This window comes from Oncorhynchus keta, chromosome 22, assembly GCF_023373465.1.
Source record: "Oncorhynchus keta strain PuntledgeMale-10-30-2019 chromosome 22, Oket_V2, whole genome shotgun sequence".
NCBI classification, from domain to species: Eukaryota; Metazoa; Chordata; class Actinopteri; order Salmoniformes; family Salmonidae; genus Oncorhynchus; species Oncorhynchus keta.
Window position 1 is genome coordinate 19423328 of NC_068442.1, and position 19642 is coordinate 19442969.

General features: G+C 37.2%; 1 protein-coding gene across 1 annotated transcript in view; it reads left to right on the top strand.

Moving 5' to 3' along the window:
• cax2 (cation/H+ exchanger protein 2) overlaps nucleotides 1–19642 on the top strand; it is a 51035-nt gene that overhangs the window by 28037 nt on the left and 3356 nt on the right. The window lies entirely within an intron of this gene.

Genomic DNA, 19642 nt, shown 5'->3' on the forward strand with positions numbered 1-19642 from the left:
AATCATCAACAGACACTCAGTCAAACTGTAATGTTCAATCATCAACAGACACTCAGTCAAACTGTAACGTTCAATCATCAACAGACACTCAGTCAAACTGTAACGTTCAATCATCAACAGACACTCAGTCAAACTGTTACATTCAATCGTCGACACACAGTCAAACTGTAACATTCAATCATCGACACACAGTCAAACTGTAACATTCAATCATCGACACACAGTCAAACTGTTACATTCAATCATCGACACACAGTCAAACTGTTACATTCAATCATCGACACACAGTCAAACTGTAACATTCAATCATCGACACACAGTCAAACTGTAACATTCAATCATCGACACACAGTCAAACTGTAACATTCAATCATCGACACACAGTCAAACTGTAACATTCAATCATCAACAGACACAGTCAAACTGTAACGTTCAATCATCAACAGACACAGTCAAACTGTAATGTTCAATCATCAACAGACACAGTCAAACTGTAATGTTCAATCATCAACAGACACTCAGTCAAACTGTAATGTTCAATCATCAACAGACACAGTCAAACTGTAATGTTCAATCATCAACAGACACTCAGTCAAACTGTAATGTTCAATCATCAACAGACACTCAGTCAAACTGTAATGTTCAATCATCAACAGACACTCAGTCAAACTGTAACGTTCAATCATCAACAGACACTCAGTCAAACTGTAACGTTCAATCATCAACAGACACTCAGTCAAACTGTTACATTCAATCGTCGACACACAGTCAAACTGTAACATTCAATCATCGACACACAGTCAAACTGTAACATTCAATCATCGACACACAGTCAAACTGTTACATTCAATCATCGACACACAGTCAAACTGTTACATTCAATCATCGACACACAGTCAAACTGTTACATTCAATCATCGACACACAGTCAAACTGTAACATTCAATCATCGACACACAGTCAAACTGTAACATTCAATCATCGACACACAGTCAAACTGTAACATTCAATCATCGACACACAGTCAAACTGTAACATTCAATCATCGACACACAGTCAAACTGTTACGTTCAATCGTCAACAGTCACACAGTCAAACTGTTACATTCAATCGTCAACAGACACACAGTCAAACTGTAATGTTCAATCATCGTCACACAGTCAAACTGTACCGTTCAATCATCAACAGACACTCAGTCAAACTGTAATGTTCAATCATCAACAGACACTCAGTCAAACTGTAACATTCAATCATCAACCGACACTCAGTCGAACTGTAACATTCAATCATCAACAGACACACAGTCAAACTGTAATGTTCAATCATCAACAGACACAGTCAAACTGTAATGTTCAATCATCAACAGACACAGTCAAACTGTAATGTTCAATCATCAACAGACACTCAGTCAAACTGTACCATTCAATCATCAACAGACACACAGTCAAACTGTAATGTTCAATCATCAACAGACACAGTCAAACTGTAATGTTCAATCATCAACAGACACAGTCAAACTGTAATGTTCAATCATCAACAGACACAGTCAAACTGTAATGTTCAATCATCAACAGACACAGTCAAACTGTAATGTTCAATCATCAACAGACACTCAGTCAAACTGTAATGTTCAATCATCAACAGACACAGTCAAACTGTAATGTTCAATCATCAACAGACACTCAGTCAAACTGTAATGTTCAATCATCAACAGACACTCAGTCAAACTGTAATGTTCAATCATCAACAGACACTCAGTCAAACTGTAACGTTCAATCATCAACAGACACTCAGTCAAACTGTAACGTTCAATCATCAACAGACACTCAGTCAAACTGTTACATTCAATCGTCGACACACAGTCAAACTGTAACATTCAATCATCGACACACAGTCAAACTGTAACATTCAATCATCGACACACAGTCAAACTGTTACATTCAATCATCGACACACAGTCAAACTGTAACATTCAATCATCGACACACAGTCAAACTGTAACATTCAATCATCGACACACAGTCAAACTGTAACATTCAATCATCGACACACAGTCAAACTGTAATGTTCAATCATCAACAGACACTCAGTCAAACTGTAATGTTCAATCATCAACAGACACACAGTCAAACTGTAACGTTCAATCATCGACACACAGTCAAACTGTTACATTCAATCATCGACACACAGTCAAACTGTAACATTCAATCATCGACACACAGTCAAACTGTAACATTCAATCATCGACACACAGTCAAACTGTAACATTCAATCATCGACACACAGTCAAACTGTAACATTCAATCATCGACACACAGTCAAACTGTTACGTTCAATCGTCAACAGTCACACAGTCAAACTGTTACATTCAATCGTCAACAGACACACAGTCAAACTGTACCGTTCAATCATCAACAGACACTCAGTCAAACTGTAACATTCAATCATCAACAGACACTCAGTCAAACTGTAATGTTCAATCATCAACAGACACAGTCAAACTGTAATGTTCAATCATCAACAGACACAGTCAAACTGTAATGTTCAATCATCAACAGACACTCAGTCAAACTGTAATGTTCAATCATCAACAGACACAGTCAAACTGTAATGTTCAATCATCAACAGACACAGTCAAACTGTAATGTTCAATCATCAACAGACACAGTCAAACTGTAACGTTCAATCATCAACAGACACAGTCAAACTGTAACGTTCAATCATCAACAGACACTCAGTCAAACTGTAACATTCAATCATCAACAGACACTCAGTCAAACTGTAATGTTCAATCATCAACAGACACAGTCAAACTGTAATGTTCAATCATCAACAGACACAGTCAAACGTAATGTTCAATCATCAACAGACACTCAGTCAAACTGTAATGTTCAATCATCAACAGACACAGTCAAACTGTAATGTTCAATCATCAACAGACACAGTCAAACTGTAATGTTCAATCATCAACAGACACAGTCAAACTGTAATGTTCAATCATCAACAGACACAGTCAAACTGTAATGTTCAATCATCAACAGACACTCAGTCAAACTGTACCATTCAATCATCAACAGACACACAGTCAAACTGTAATGTTCAATCATCAACAGACACAGTCAAACTGTAATGTTCAATCATCAACAGACACAGTCAAACTGTAATGTTCAATCATCAACAGACACAGTCAAACTGTAATGTTCAATCATCAACAGACACAGTCAAACTGTAATGTTCAATCATCAACAGACACTCAGTCAAACTGTAATGTTCAATCATCAACAGACACAGTCAAACTGTAATGTTCAATCATCAACAGACACTCAGTCAAACTGTAATGTTCAATCATCAACAGACACTCAGTCAAACTGTAATGTTCAATCATCAACAGACACTCAGTCAAACTGTAACGTTCAATCATCAACAGACACTCAGTCAAACTGTAACGTTCAATCATCAACAGACACTCAGTCAAACTGTAACGTTCAATCATCAACAGACACTCAGTCAAACTGTTACATTCAATCGTCGACACACAGTCAAACTGTAACATTCAATCATCGACACACAGTCAAACTGTAACATTCAATTATCGACACACAGTCAAACTGTTACATTCAATCATTGACACACAGTCAAACTGTTACATTCAATCATCGACACACGGTCAAACTGTAACATTCAATCATCGACACACAGTCAAACTGTAACATTCAATCATCGACACACAGTCAAACTGTAACATTCAATCATCGACACACAGTCAAACTGTAACATTCAATCATCGACACACAGTCAAACTGTTACGTTCAATCGTCAACAGTCACACAGTCAAACTGTTACATTCAATCGTCAACAGACACACAGTCAAACTGTAATGTTCAATCATCGTCACACAGTCAAACTGTACCGTTCAATCATCAACAGACACTCAGTCAAACTGTAATGTTCAATCATCAACAGACACTCAGTCAAACTGTAACATTCAATCATCAACCGACACTCAGTCGAACTGTAACATTCAATCATCAACAGACACACAGTCAAACTGTAATGTTCAATCATCAACAGACACAGTCAAACTGTAATGTTCAATCATCAACAGACACAGTCAAACTGTAATGTTCAATCATCAACAGACACTCAGTCAAACTGTACCATTCAATCATCAACAGACACACAGTCAAACTGTAATGTTCAATCATCAACAGACACAGTCAAACTGTAATGTTCAATCATCAACAGACACAGTCAAACTGTAATGTTCAATCATCAACAGACACAGTCAAACTGTAATGTTCAATCATCAACAGACACAGTCAAACTGTAATGTTCAATCATCAACAGACACAGTCAAACTGTAATGTTCAATCATCAACAGACACTCAGTCAAACTGTAATGTTCAATCATCAACAGACACAGTCAAACTGTAATGTTCAATCATCAACAGACACTCAGTCAAACTGTAATGTTCAATCATCAACAGACACTCAGTCAAACTGTACCATTCAATCATCAACAGACACACAGTCAAACTGTAATGTTCAATCATCAACAGACACAGTCAAACTGTAATGTTCAATCATCAACAGACACAGTCAAACTGTAATGTTCAATCATCAACAGACACAGTCAAACTGTAATGTTCAATCATCAACAGACACAGTCAAACTGTAATGTTCAATCATCAACAGACACTCAGTCAAACTGTAATGTTCAATCATCAACAGACACAGTCAAACTGTAATGTTCAATCATCAACAGACACTCAGTCAAACTGTAATGTTCAATCATCAACAGACACTCAGTCAAACTGTAATGTTCAATCATCAACAGACACTCAGTCAAACTGTAACGTTCAATCATCAACAGACACTCAGTCAAACTGTAACGTTCAATCATCAACAGACACTCAGTCAAACTGTTACATTCAATCGTCGACACACAGTCAAACTGTAACATTCAATCATCGACACACAGTCAAACTGTAACATTCAATCATCGACACACAGTCAAACTGTTACATTCAATCATCGACACACAGTCAAACTGTTACATTCAATCATCGACACACGGTCAAACTGTAACATTCAATCATCGACACACAGTCAAACTGTAACATTCAATCATCGACACACAGTCAAACTGTAACATTCAATCATCGACACACAGTCAAACTGTAACATTCAATCATCGACACACAGTCAAACTGTTACGTTCAATCGTCAACAGTCACACAGTCAAACTGTTACATTCAATCGTCAACAGACACACAGTCAAACTGTAATGTTCAATCATCGTCACACAGTCAAACTGTACCGTTCAATCATCAACAGACACTCAGTCAAACTGTAATGTTCAATCATCAACAGACACTCAGTCAAACTGTAACATTCAATCATCAACCGACACTCAGTCGAACTGTAACATTCAATCATCAACAGACACACAGTCAAACTGTAATGTTCAATCATCAACAGACACAGTCAAACTGTAATGTTCAATCATCAACAGACACAGTCAAACTGTAATGTTCAATCATCAACAGACACTCAGTCAAACTGTACCATTCAATCATCAACAGACACACAGTCAAACTGTAATGTTCAATCATCAACAGACACAGTCAAACTGTAATGTTCAATCATCAACAGACACAGTCAAACTGTAATGTTCAATCATCAACAGACACAGTCAAACTGTAATGTTCAATCATCAACAGACACAGTCAAACTGTAATGTTCAATCATCAACAGACACAGTCAAACTGTAATGTTCAATCATCAACAGACACTCAGTCAAACTGTAATGTTCAATCATCAACAGACACAGTCAAACTGTAATGTTCAATCATCAACAGACACTCAGTCAAACTGTAATGTTCAATCATCAACAGACACTCAGTCAAACTGTAACGTTCAATCATCAACAGACACTCAGTCAAACTGTAACGTTCAATCATCAACAGACACTCAGTCAAACTGTTACATTCAATCGTCGACACACAGTCAAACTGTAACATTCAATCATCGACACACAGTCAAACTGTAACATTCAATCATCGACACACAGTCAAACTGTTACATTCAATCATCGACACACAGTCAAACTGTTACATTCAATCATCGACACACAGTCAAACTGTAACATTCAATCATCGACACACAGTCAAACTGTAACATTCAATCATCGACACACAGTCAAACTGTAACATTCAATCATCGACACACAGTCAAACTGTAACATTCAATCATCAACAGACACAGTCAAACTGTAACGTTCAATCATCAACAGACACAGTCAAACTGTAATGTTCAATCATCAACAGACACAGTCAAACTGTAATGTTCAATCATCAACAGACACTCAGTCAAACTGTAATGTTCAATCATCAACAGACACAGTCAAACTGTAATGTTCAATCATCAACAGACACTCAGTCAAACTGTAATGTTCAATCATCAACAGACACTCAGTCAAACTGTAATGTTCAATCATCAACAGACACTCAGTCAAACTGTAACGTTCAATCATCAACAGACACTCAGTCAAACTGTAACGTTCAATCATCAACAGACACTCAGTCAAACTGTTACATTCAATCGTCGACACACAGTCAAACTGTAACATTCAATCATCGACACACAGTCAAACTGTAACATTCAATCATCGACACACAGTCAAACTGTTACATTCAATCATCGACACACAGTCAAACTGTTACATTCAATCATCGACACACAGTCAAACTGTAACATTCAATCATCGACACACAGTCAAACTGTAACATTCAATCATCGACACACAGTCAAACTGTAACATTCAATCATCGACACACAGTCAAACTGTAACATTCAATCATCGACACACAGTCAAACTGTTACGTTCAATCGTCAACAGTCACACAGTCAAACTGTTACATTCAATCGTCAACAGACACACAGTCAAACTGTAATGTTCAATCATCGTCACACAGTCAAACTGTACCGTTCAATCATCAACAGACACTCAGTCAAACTGTAATGTTCAATCATCAACAGACACTCAGTCAAACTGTAACATTCAATCATCAACCGACACTCAGTCGAACTGTAACATTCAATCATCAACAGACACACAGTCAAACTGTAATGTTCAATCATCAACAGACACAGTCAAACTGTAATGTTCAATCATCAACAGACACAGTCAAACTGTAATGTTCAATCATCAACAGACACTCAGTCAAACTGTACCATTCAATCATCAACAGACACACAGTCAAACTGTAATGTTCAATCATCAACAGACACAGTCAAACTGTAATGTTCAATCATCAACAGACACAGTCAAACTGTAATGTTCAATCATCAACAGACACAGTCAAACTGTAATGTTCAATCATCAACAGACACAGTCAAACTGTAATGTTCAATCATCAACAGACACTCAGTCAAACTGTAATGTTCAATCATCAACAGACACAGTCAAACTGTAATGTTCAATCATCAACAGACACTCAGTCAAACTGTAATGTTCAATCATCAACAGACACTCAGTCAAACTGTAATGTTCAATCATCAACAGACACTCAGTCAAACTGTAACGTTCAATCATCAACAGACACTCAGTCAAACTGTAACGTTCAATCATCAACAGACACTCAGTCAAACTGTTACATTCAATCGTCGACACACAGTCAAACTGTAACATTCAATCATCGACACACAGTCAAACTGTAACATTCAATCATCGACACACAGTCAAACTGTTACATTCAATCATCGACACACAGTCAAACTGTAACATTCAATCATCGACACACAGTCAAACTGTAACATTCAATCATCGACACACAGTCAAACTGTAACATTCAATCATCGACACACAGTCAAACTGTTACGTTCAATCGTCAACAGTCACACAGTCAAACTGTTACATTCAATCGTCAACAGACACACAGTCAAACTGTAATGTTCAATCATCGTCACACAGTCAAACTGTACCGTTCAATCATCAACAGACACTCAGTCAAACTGTAATGTTCAATCATCAACAGACACAGTCAAACTGTAATGTTCAATCATCAACAGACACAGTCAAACTGTAATGTTCAATCATCAACAGACACTCAGTCAAACTGTAATGTTCAATCATCAACAGACACAGTCAAACTGTAATGTTCAATCATCAACAGACACAGTCAAACTGTAATGTTCAATCATCAACAGACACAGTCAAACTGTAACGTTCAATCATCAACAGACACAGTCAAACTGTAACGTTCAATCATCAACAGACACTCAGTCAAACTGTAACATTCAATCATCAACAGACACTCAGTCAAACTGTAATGTTCAATCATCAACAGACACAGTCAAACTGTAATGTTCAATCATCAACAGACACAGTCAAACGTAATGTTCAATCATCAACAGACACTCAGTCAAACTGTAATGTTCAATCATCAACAGACACAGTCAAACTGTAATGTTCAATCATCAACAGACACAGTCAAACTGTAATGTTCAATCATCAACAGACACAGTCAAACTGTAATGTTCAATCATCAACAGACACAGTCAAACTGTAATGTTCAATCATCAACAGACACTCAGTCAAACTGTACCATTCAATCATCAACAGACACACAGTCAAACTGTAATGTTCAATCATCAACAGACACAGTCAAACTGTAATGTTCAATCATCAACAGACACAGTCAAACTGTAATGTTCAATCATCAACAGACACAGTCAAACTGTAATGTTCAATCATCAACAGACACAGTCAAACTGTAATGTTCAATCATCAACAGACACTCAGTCAAACTGTAATGTTCAATCATCAACAGACACAGTCAAACTGTAATGTTCAATCATCAACAGACACTCAGTCAAACTGTAATGTTCAATCATCAACAGACACTCAGTCAAACTGTAATGTTCAATCATCAACAGACACTCAGTCAAACTGTAACGTTCAATCATCAACAGACACTCAGTCAAACTGTAACGTTCAATCATCAACAGACACTCAGTCAAACTGTAACATTCAATCATCAACAGACACTCAGTCAAACTGTTACATTCAATCGTCGACACACAGTCAAACTGTAACATTCAATCATCGACACACAGTCAAACTGTAACATTCAATCATCGACACACAGTCAAACTGTTACATTCAATCATCGACACACAGTCAAACTGTTACATTCAATCATCGACACACGGTCAAACTGTAACATTCAATCATCGACACACAGTCAAACTGTAACATTCAATCATCGACACACAGTCAAACTGTAACATTCAATCATCGACACACAGTCAAACTGTAACATTCAATCATCGACACACAGTCAAACTGTTACGTTCAATCGTCAACAGTCACACAGTCAAACTGTTACATTCAATCGTCAACAGACACACAGTCAAACTGTAATGTTCAATCATCGTCACACAGTCAAACTGTACCGTTCAATCATCAACAGACACTCAGTCAAACTGTAATGTTCAATCATCAACAGACACTCAGTCAAACTGTAACATTCAATCATCAACCGACACTCAGTCGAACTGTAACATTCAATCATCAACAGACACACAGTCAAACTGTAATGTTCAATCATCAACAGACACAGTCAAACTGTAATGTTCAATCATCAACAGACACAGTCAAACTGTAATGTTCAATCATCAACAGACACTCAGTCAAACTGTACCATTCAATCATCAACAGACACACAGTCAAACTGTAATGTTCAATCATCAACAGACACAGTCAAACTGTAATGTTCAATCATCAACAGACACAGTCAAACTGTAATGTTCAATCATCAACAGACACAGTCAAACTGTAATGTTCAATCATCAACAGACACAGTCAAACTGTAATGTTCAATCATCAACAGACACAGTCAAACTGTAATGTTCAATCATCAACAGACACTCAGTCAAACTGTAATGTTCAATCATCAACAGACACAGTCAAACTGTAATGTTCAATCATCAACAGACACTCAGTCAAACTGTAATGTTCAATCATCAACAGACACTCAGTCAAACTGTACCATTCAATCATCAACAGACACACAGTCAAACTGTAATGTTCAATCATCAACAGACACAGTCAAACTGTAATGTTCAATCATCAACAGACACAGTCAAACTGTAATGTTCAATCATCAACAGACACAGTCAAACTGTAATGTTCAATCATCAACAGACACAGTCAAACTGTAATGTTCAATCATCAACAGACACTCAGTCAAACTGTAATGTTCAATCATCAACAGACACAGTCAAACTGTAATGTTCAATCATCAACAGACACTCAGTCAAACTGTAATGTTCAATCATCAACAGACACTCAGTCAAACTGTAATGTTCAATCATCAACAGACACTCAGTCAAACTGTAACGTTCAATCATCAACAGACACTCAGTCAAACTGTAACGTTCAATCATCAACAGACACTCAGTCAAACTGTTACATTCAATCGTCGACACACAGTCAAACTGTAACATTCAATCATCGACACACAGTCAAACTGTAACATTCAATCATCGACACACAGTCAAACTGTTACATTCAATCATCGACACACAGTCAAACTGTTACATTCAATCATCGACACACGGTCAAACTGTAACATTCAATCATCGACACACAGTCAAACTGTAACATTCAATCATCGACACACAGTCAAACTGTAACATTCAATCATCGACACACAGTCAAACTGTAACATTCAATCATCGACACACAGTCAAACTGTTACGTTCAATCGTCAACAGTCACACAGTCAAACTGTTACATTCAATCGTCAACAGACACACAGTCAAACTGTAATGTTCAATCATCGTCACACAGTCAAACTGTACCGTTCAATCATCAACAGACACTCAGTCAAACTGTAATGTTCAATCATCAACAGACACTCAGTCAAACTGTAACATTCAATCATCAACCGACACTCAGTCGAACTGTAACATTCAATCATCAACAGACACACAGTCAAACTGTAATGTTCAATCATCAACAGACACAGTCAAACTGTAATGTTCAATCATCAACAGACACAGTCAAACTGTAATGTTCAATCATCAACAGACACTCAGTCAAACTGTACCATTCAATCATCAACAGACACACAGTCAAACTGTAATGTTCAATCATCAACAGACACAGTCAAACTGTAATGTTCAATCATCAACAGACACAGTCAAACTGTAATGTTCAATCATCAACAGACACAGTCAAACTGTAATGTTCAATCATCAACAGACACAGTCAAACTGTAATGTTCAATCATCAACAGACACAGTCAAACTGTAATGTTCAATCATCAACAGACACTCAGTCAAACTGTAATGTTCAATCATCAACAGACACAGTCAAACTGTAATGTTCAATCATCAACAGACACTCAGTCAAACTGTAATGTTCAATCATCAACAGACACTCAGTCAAACTGTAACGTTCAATCATCAACAGACACTCAGTCAAACTGTAACGTTCAATCATCAACAGACACTCAGTCAAACTGTTACATTCAATCGTCGACACACAGTCAAACTGTAACATTCAATCATCGACACACAGTCAAACTGTAACATTCAATCATCGACACACAGTCAAACTGTTACATTCAATCATCGACACACAGTCAAACTGTTACATTCAATCATCGACACACAGTCAAACTGTAACATTCAATCATCGACACACAGTCAAACTGTAACATTCAATCATCGACACACAGTCAAACTGTAACATTCAATCATCGACACACAGTCAAACTGTAACATTCAATCATCAACAGACACAGTCAAACTGTAACGTTCAATCATCAACAGACACAGTCAAACTGTAATGTTCAATCATCAACAGACACAGTCAAACTGTAATGTTCAATCATCAACAGACACTCAGTCAAACTGTAATGTTCAATCATCAACAGACACAGTCAAACTGTAATGTTCAATCATCAACAGACACTCAGTCAAACTGTAATGTTCAATCATCAACAGACACTCAGTCAAACTGTAATGTTCAATCATCAACAGACACTCAGTCAAACTGTAACGTTCAATCATCAACAGACACTCAGTCAAACTGTAACGTTCAATCATCAACAGACACTCAGTCAAACTGTTACATTCAATCGTCGACACACAGTCAAACTGTAACATTCAATCATCGACACACAGTCAAACTGTAACATTCAATCATCGACACACAGTCAAACTGTTACATTCAATCATCGACACACAGTCAAACTGTTACATTCAATCATCGACACACAGTCAAACTGTAACATTCAATCATCGACACACAGTCAAACTGTAACATTCAATCATCGACACACAGTCAAACTGTAACATTCAATCATCGACACACAGTCAAACTGTAACATTCAATCATCGACACACAGTCAAACTGTTACGTTCAATCGTCAACAGTCACACAGTCAAACTGTTACATTCAATCGTCAACAGACACACAGTCAAACTGTAATGTTCAATCATCGTCACACAGTCAAACTGTACCGTTCAATCATCAACAGACACTCAGTCAAACTGTAATGTTCAATCATCAACAGACACTCAGTCAAACTGTAACATTCAATCATCAACCGACACTCAGTCGAACTGTAACATTCAATCATCAACAGACACACAGTCAAACTGTAATGTTCAATCATCAACAGACACAGTCAAACTGTAATGTTCAATCATCAACAGACACAGTCAAACTGTAATGTTCAATCATCAACAGACACTCAGTCAAACTGTACCATTCAATCATCAACAGACACACAGTCAAACTGTAATGTTCAATCATCAACAGACACAGTCAAACTGTAATGTTCAATCATCAACAGACACAGTCAAACTGTAATGTTCAATCATCAACAGACACAGTCAAACTGTAATGTTCAATCATCAACAGACACAGTCAAACTGTAATGTTCAATCATCAACAGACACTCAGTCAAACTGTAATGTTCAATCATCAACAGACACAGTCAAACTGTAATGTTCAATCATCAACAGACACTCAGTCAAACTGTAATGTTCAATCATCAACAGACACTCAGTCAAACTGTAATGTTCAATCATCAACAGACACTCAGTCAAACTGTAACGTTCAATCATCAACAGACACTCAGTCAAACTGTAACGTTCAATCATCAACAGACACTCAGTCAAACTGTTACATTCAATCGTCGACACACAGTCAAACTGTAACATTCAATCATCGACACACAGTCAAACTGTAACATTCAATCATCGACACACAGTCAAACTGTTACATTCAATCATCGACACACAGTCAAACTGTAACATTCAATCATCGACACACAGTCAAACTGTAACATTCAATCATCGACACACAGTCAAACTGTAACATTCAATCATCGACACACAGTCAAACTGTTACGTTCAATCGTCAACAGTCACACAGTCAAACTGTTACATTCAATCGTCAACAGACACACAGTCAAACTGTAATGTTCAATCATCGTCACACAGTCAAACTGTACCGTTCAATCATCAACAGACACTCAGTCAAACTGTAATGTTCAATCATCAACAGACACTCAGTCAAACTGTAACATTCAATCATCGACACACAGTCAAACTGTAATGTTCAATCATCAACAGACACTCAGTCAAACTGTAATGTTCAATCATCAACAGACACACAGTCAAACTGTAACGTTCAATCATCAACAGACACACAGTCAAACTGTAATGTTCAATCATCAACAGACACACAGTCAAACTGTACCGTTCAATCATCAACAGACACACAGTCAAACTGTAATGTTCAATCATCAACAGACACACAGTCAAACTGTACCGCTCAATCATCAACAGACACACAGTCAAACTGTAATGTTCAATCATCAACAGACACACAGTCAAACTGTAACATTCAATCATCAACAGACACTCAGTCAAACTGTAACATTCAATCATCAACAGACACTCAGTCAAACTGTAACGTTCAATCATCAACAGACACTCAGTCAAACTGTAACATTCAATCATCAACAGACACACAGTCAAACTGTAACATTCAATCATCAACAGACACACAGTCAAACTGTAATGTTCAATCATCAACAGACACTCAGTCAAACTGTAACATTCAATCATCAACAGACACACAGTCAAACTGTAACATTCAATCATCAACCGACACTCAGTCAAACTGTAACATTCAATCATCAACAGACACTCAGTCAAACTGTAACATTCAATCATCAACAGACACAGTCAAACTGTAACATTCAATCATCAACAGACACTCAGTCAAACTGTAACATTCAATCATCAACAGACACACAGTCAAACTGTAATGTTCAATCATCAACAGACACTCAGTCAAACTGTAACGTTCAATCATCAACAGACAAACAGTCAAACTGTAACATTCAATCATCAACCGACACTCAGTCGAACTGTAACATTCAATCATCAACCGACACTCAGTCGAACTGTAACATTCAATCATCAACAGACACACAGTCAAACTGTAATGTTCAATCATCAACAGACACTCAGTCAAACTGTAACATTCAATCATCAACAGACACACAGTCAAACTGTAACATTCAATCATCAACCGACACTCAGTCAAACTGTAACATTCAATCATCAACAGACACTCAGTCAAACTGTAACATTCAATCATCAACAGACACAGTCAAACTGTAATGTTCAATCATCAACAGACACTCAGTCAAACTGTAACATTCAATCATCAACAGACACTCAGTCAAACTGTAACATTCAATCATCAACAGACACACAGTCAAACTGTAATGTTCAATCATCAACAGACACTCAGTCAAACTGTAACATTCAATCATCAACAGACACACAGTCAAACTGTAACATTCAATCATCAACCGACACTCAGTCGAACTGTAACATTAAATCATCAACCGACACTCAGTCGAACTGTAACATTCAATCATCAACAGACACTCAGTCAAACTGTAACATTCAATCATCAACAGACACAGTCAAACTGTAACATTCAATCATCAACAGACACAGTCAAACTGTAACAGTCAATCATCAACAGACACTCAGTCAAACTGTAACATTCAATCATCAACAGACACTCAGTCAAACTGTAACATTCAATCATCAACAGACACTCAGTCAAACTGTAATGTTCAATCATCAACAGACACAGTCAAACTGTAATGTTCAATCATCAACAGACACTCAGTCAAACTGTAATGTTCAATCATCAACAGACACTCAGTCAAACTGTAATGTTCAATCATCAACAGACACTCAGTCAAACTGTAACGTTCAATCATCAACAGACACTCAGTCAAACTGTAACGTTCAATCATCAACAGACACTCAGTCAAACTGTTACATTCAATCGTCGACACACAGTCAAACTGTAACATTCAATCATCGACACACAGTCAAACTGTAACATTCAATCATCGACACACAGTCAAACTGTTACATTCAATCATCGACACACAGTCAAACTGTTACATTCAATCATCGACACACAGTCAAACTGTAACATTCAATCATCGACACACAGTCAAACTGTAACATTCAATCATCGACACACAGTCAAACTGTAACATTCAATCATCGACACACAGTCAAACTGTAACATTCAATCATCAACAGACACAGTCAAACTGTAACGTTCAATCATCAACAGACACAGTCAAACTGTAATGTTCAATCATCAACAGACACAGTCAAACTGTAATGTTCAATCATCAACAGACACTCAGTCAAACTGTAATGTTCAATCATCAACAGACACAGTCAAACTGTAATGTTCAATCATCAACAGACACTCAGTCAAACTGTAATGTTCAATCATCAACAGACACTCAGTCAAACTGTAATGTTCAATCATCAACAGACACTCAGTCAAACTGTAACGTTCAATCATCAACAGACACTCAGTCAAACTGTAACGTTCAATCATCAACAGACACTCAGTCAAACTGTTACATTCAATCGTCGACACACAGTCAAACTGTAACATTCAATCATCGACACACAGTCAAACTGTAACATTCAATCATCGACACACAGTCAAACTGTTACATTCAATCATCGACACACAGTCAAACTGTTACATTCAATCATCGACACACAGTCAAACTGTAACATTCAATCATCGACACACAGTCAAACTGTAACATTCAATCATCGACACACAGTCAAACTGTAACATTCAATCATCGACACACAGTCAAACTGTAACATTCAATCATCGACACACAGTCAAACTGTTACGTTCAATCGTCAACAGTCACACAGTCAAACTGTTACATTCAATCGTCAACAGACACACAGTCAAACTGTAATGTTCAATCATCGTCACACAGTCAAACTGTACCGTTCAATCATCAACAGACACTCAGTCAAACTGTAACATTCAATCATCAACCGACACTCAGTCGAACTGTAACATTCAATCATCAACAGACACACAGTCAAACTGTAATGTTCAATCATCAACAGACACAGTCAAACTGTAATGTTCAATCATCAACAGACACAGTCAAACTGTAATGTTCAATCATCAACAGACACTCAGTCAAACTGTACCATTCAATCATCAACAGACACACAGTCAAACTGTAATGTTCAATCATCAACAGACACAGTCAAACTGTAATGTTCAATCATCAACAGACACAGTCAAACTGTAATGTTCAATCATCAACAGACACAGTCAAACTGTAATGTTCAATCATCAACAGACACAGTCAAACTGTAATGTTCAATCATCAACAGACACTCAGTCAAACTGTAATGTTCAATCATCAACAGACACTCAGTCAAACTGTAATGTTCAATCATCAACAGACACAGTCAAACTGTAATGTTCAATCATCAACAGACACTCAGTCAAACTGTAATGTTCAATCATCAACAGACACTCAGTCAAACTGTAACGTTCAATCATCAACAGACACTCAGTCAAACTGTAACGTTCAATCATCAACAGACACTCAGTCAAACTGTTACATTCAATCGTCGACACACAGTCAAACTGTAACATTCAATCATCGACACACAGTCAAACTGTAACATTCAATCATCGACACACAGTCAAACTGTTACATTCAATCATCGACACACAGTCAAACTGTAACATTCAATCATCGACACACAGTCAAACTGTAACATTCAATCATCGACACACAGTCAAACTGTAACATTCAATCATCGACACACAGTCAAACTGTAACATTCAATCATCGACACACAGTCAAACTGTTACGTTCAATCGTCAACAGTCACACAGTCAAACTGTTACATTCAATCGTCAACAGACACACAGTCAAACTGTAATGTTCAATCATCGTCACACAGTCAAACTGTACCGTTCAATCATCAACAGACACTCAGTCAAACTGTAATGTTCAATCATCAACAGACACTCAGTCAAACTGTAACATTCAATCATCGACACACAGTCAAACTGTAATGTTCAATCATCAACAGACACTCAGTCAAACTGTAATGTTCAATCATCAACAGACACACAGTCAAACTGTAACGTTCAATCATCAACAGACACACAGTCAAACTGTAATGTTCAATCATCAACAGACACACAGTCAAACTGTACCGTTCAATCATCAACAGACACACAGTCAAACTGTAATGTTCAATCATCAACAGACACACAGTCAAACTGTACCGTTCAATCATCAACAGACACACAGTCAAACTGTAATGTTCAATCATCAACAGACACACAGTCAAACTGTAACATTCAATCATCAACAGACACTCAGTCAAACTGTAACATTCAATCATCAACAGACACTCAGTCAAACTGTAACGTTCAATCATCAACAGACACTCAGTCAAACTGTAACATTCAATCATCAACAGACACACAGTCAAACTGTAACATTCAATCATCAACAGACACACAGTCAAACTGTAATGTTCAATCATCAACAGACACTCAGTCAAACTGTAACATTCAATCATCAACAGACACACAGTCAAACTGTAACATTCAATCATCAACCGACACTCAGTCAAACTGTAACATTCAATCATCAACAGACACTCAGTCAAACTGTAACATTCAATCATCAACAGACACAGTCAAACTGTAACATTCAATCATCAACAGACACTCAGTCAAACTGTAACATTCAATCATCAACAGACACACAGTCAAACTGTAATGTTCAATCATCAACAGACACTCAGTCAAACTGTAACATTCAATCATCAACAGACACACAGTCAAACTGTAACATTCAATCATCAACCGACACTCAGTCGAACTGTAACATTCAATCATCAACCGACACTCAGTCGAACTGTAACATTCAATCATCAACAGACACACAGTCAAACTGTAATGTTCAATCATCAACAGACACTCAGTCAAACTGTAACATTCAATCATCAACAGACACACAGTCAAACTGTAACATTCAATCATCAACCGACACTCAGTCAAACTGTAACATTCAATCATCAACAGACACTCAGTCAAACTGTAACATTCAATCATCAACAGACACAGTCAAACTGTAATGTTCAATCATCAACAGACACTCAGTCAAACTGTAACATTCAATCATCAACAGACACTCAGTCAAACTGTAACATTCAATCATCAACAGACACACAGTCAAACTGTAACGTTCAATCTTCAACAGACACTCAGTCAAACTGTAACATTCAATCATCAACAGACACACAGTCAAACTGTAACATTCAATCATCAACCGACACTCAGTCGAACTGTAACATTAAATCATCAACCGACACTCAGTCAAACTGTAACATTCAATCATCAACAGACACTCAGTCAAACTGTAACATTCAATCATCAACAGACACAGTCAAACTGTAACATTCAATCATCAACAGACACAGTCAAACTGTAACATTCAATCATCAACAGACACTCAGTCAAACTGTAACATTCAATCATCAACAGACACTCAGTCAAACTGTAACATTCAATCATCAACAGACACTCAGTCAAACTGTAACATTCAATCATCAACAGACATAGTCAAACTGTAACATTCAATCATCAACAGACACTCAGTCAAACTGTAATGTTCAATCATCAACAGACACTCAGTCAAACTGTAATGTTCAATCATCAACAGACACTCAGTCAAACTGTAATGTTCAATCATCAACAGACACTCAGTCAAACTGTAACATTCAATCATCAACAGACACTCAGTCAAACTGTAATGTTCAATCATCAACAGACACAGTCAAACTGTAATGTTCAATCATCAACAGACACTCAGTCAAACTGTAATGTTCAATCATCAACAGACACAGTCAAACTGTAATGTTCAATCATCAACAGACAGTCAAACTGTAATGTTCAATCATCAACAGACACAGTCAAACTGTAATGTTCAATCATCAACAGACACTCAGTCAAACTGTAATGTTCAATCATCAACAGACACAGTCAAACTGTAATGTTCAATCATCAACAGACACTCAGTCAAACTGTAACATTCAATCATCAACAGACACTCAGTCAAACTGTAACATTCAATCATCAACAGACACAGTCAAACTGTAATGTTCAATCATCAACAGACACAGTCAAACTGTAATGTTCAATCATCAACAG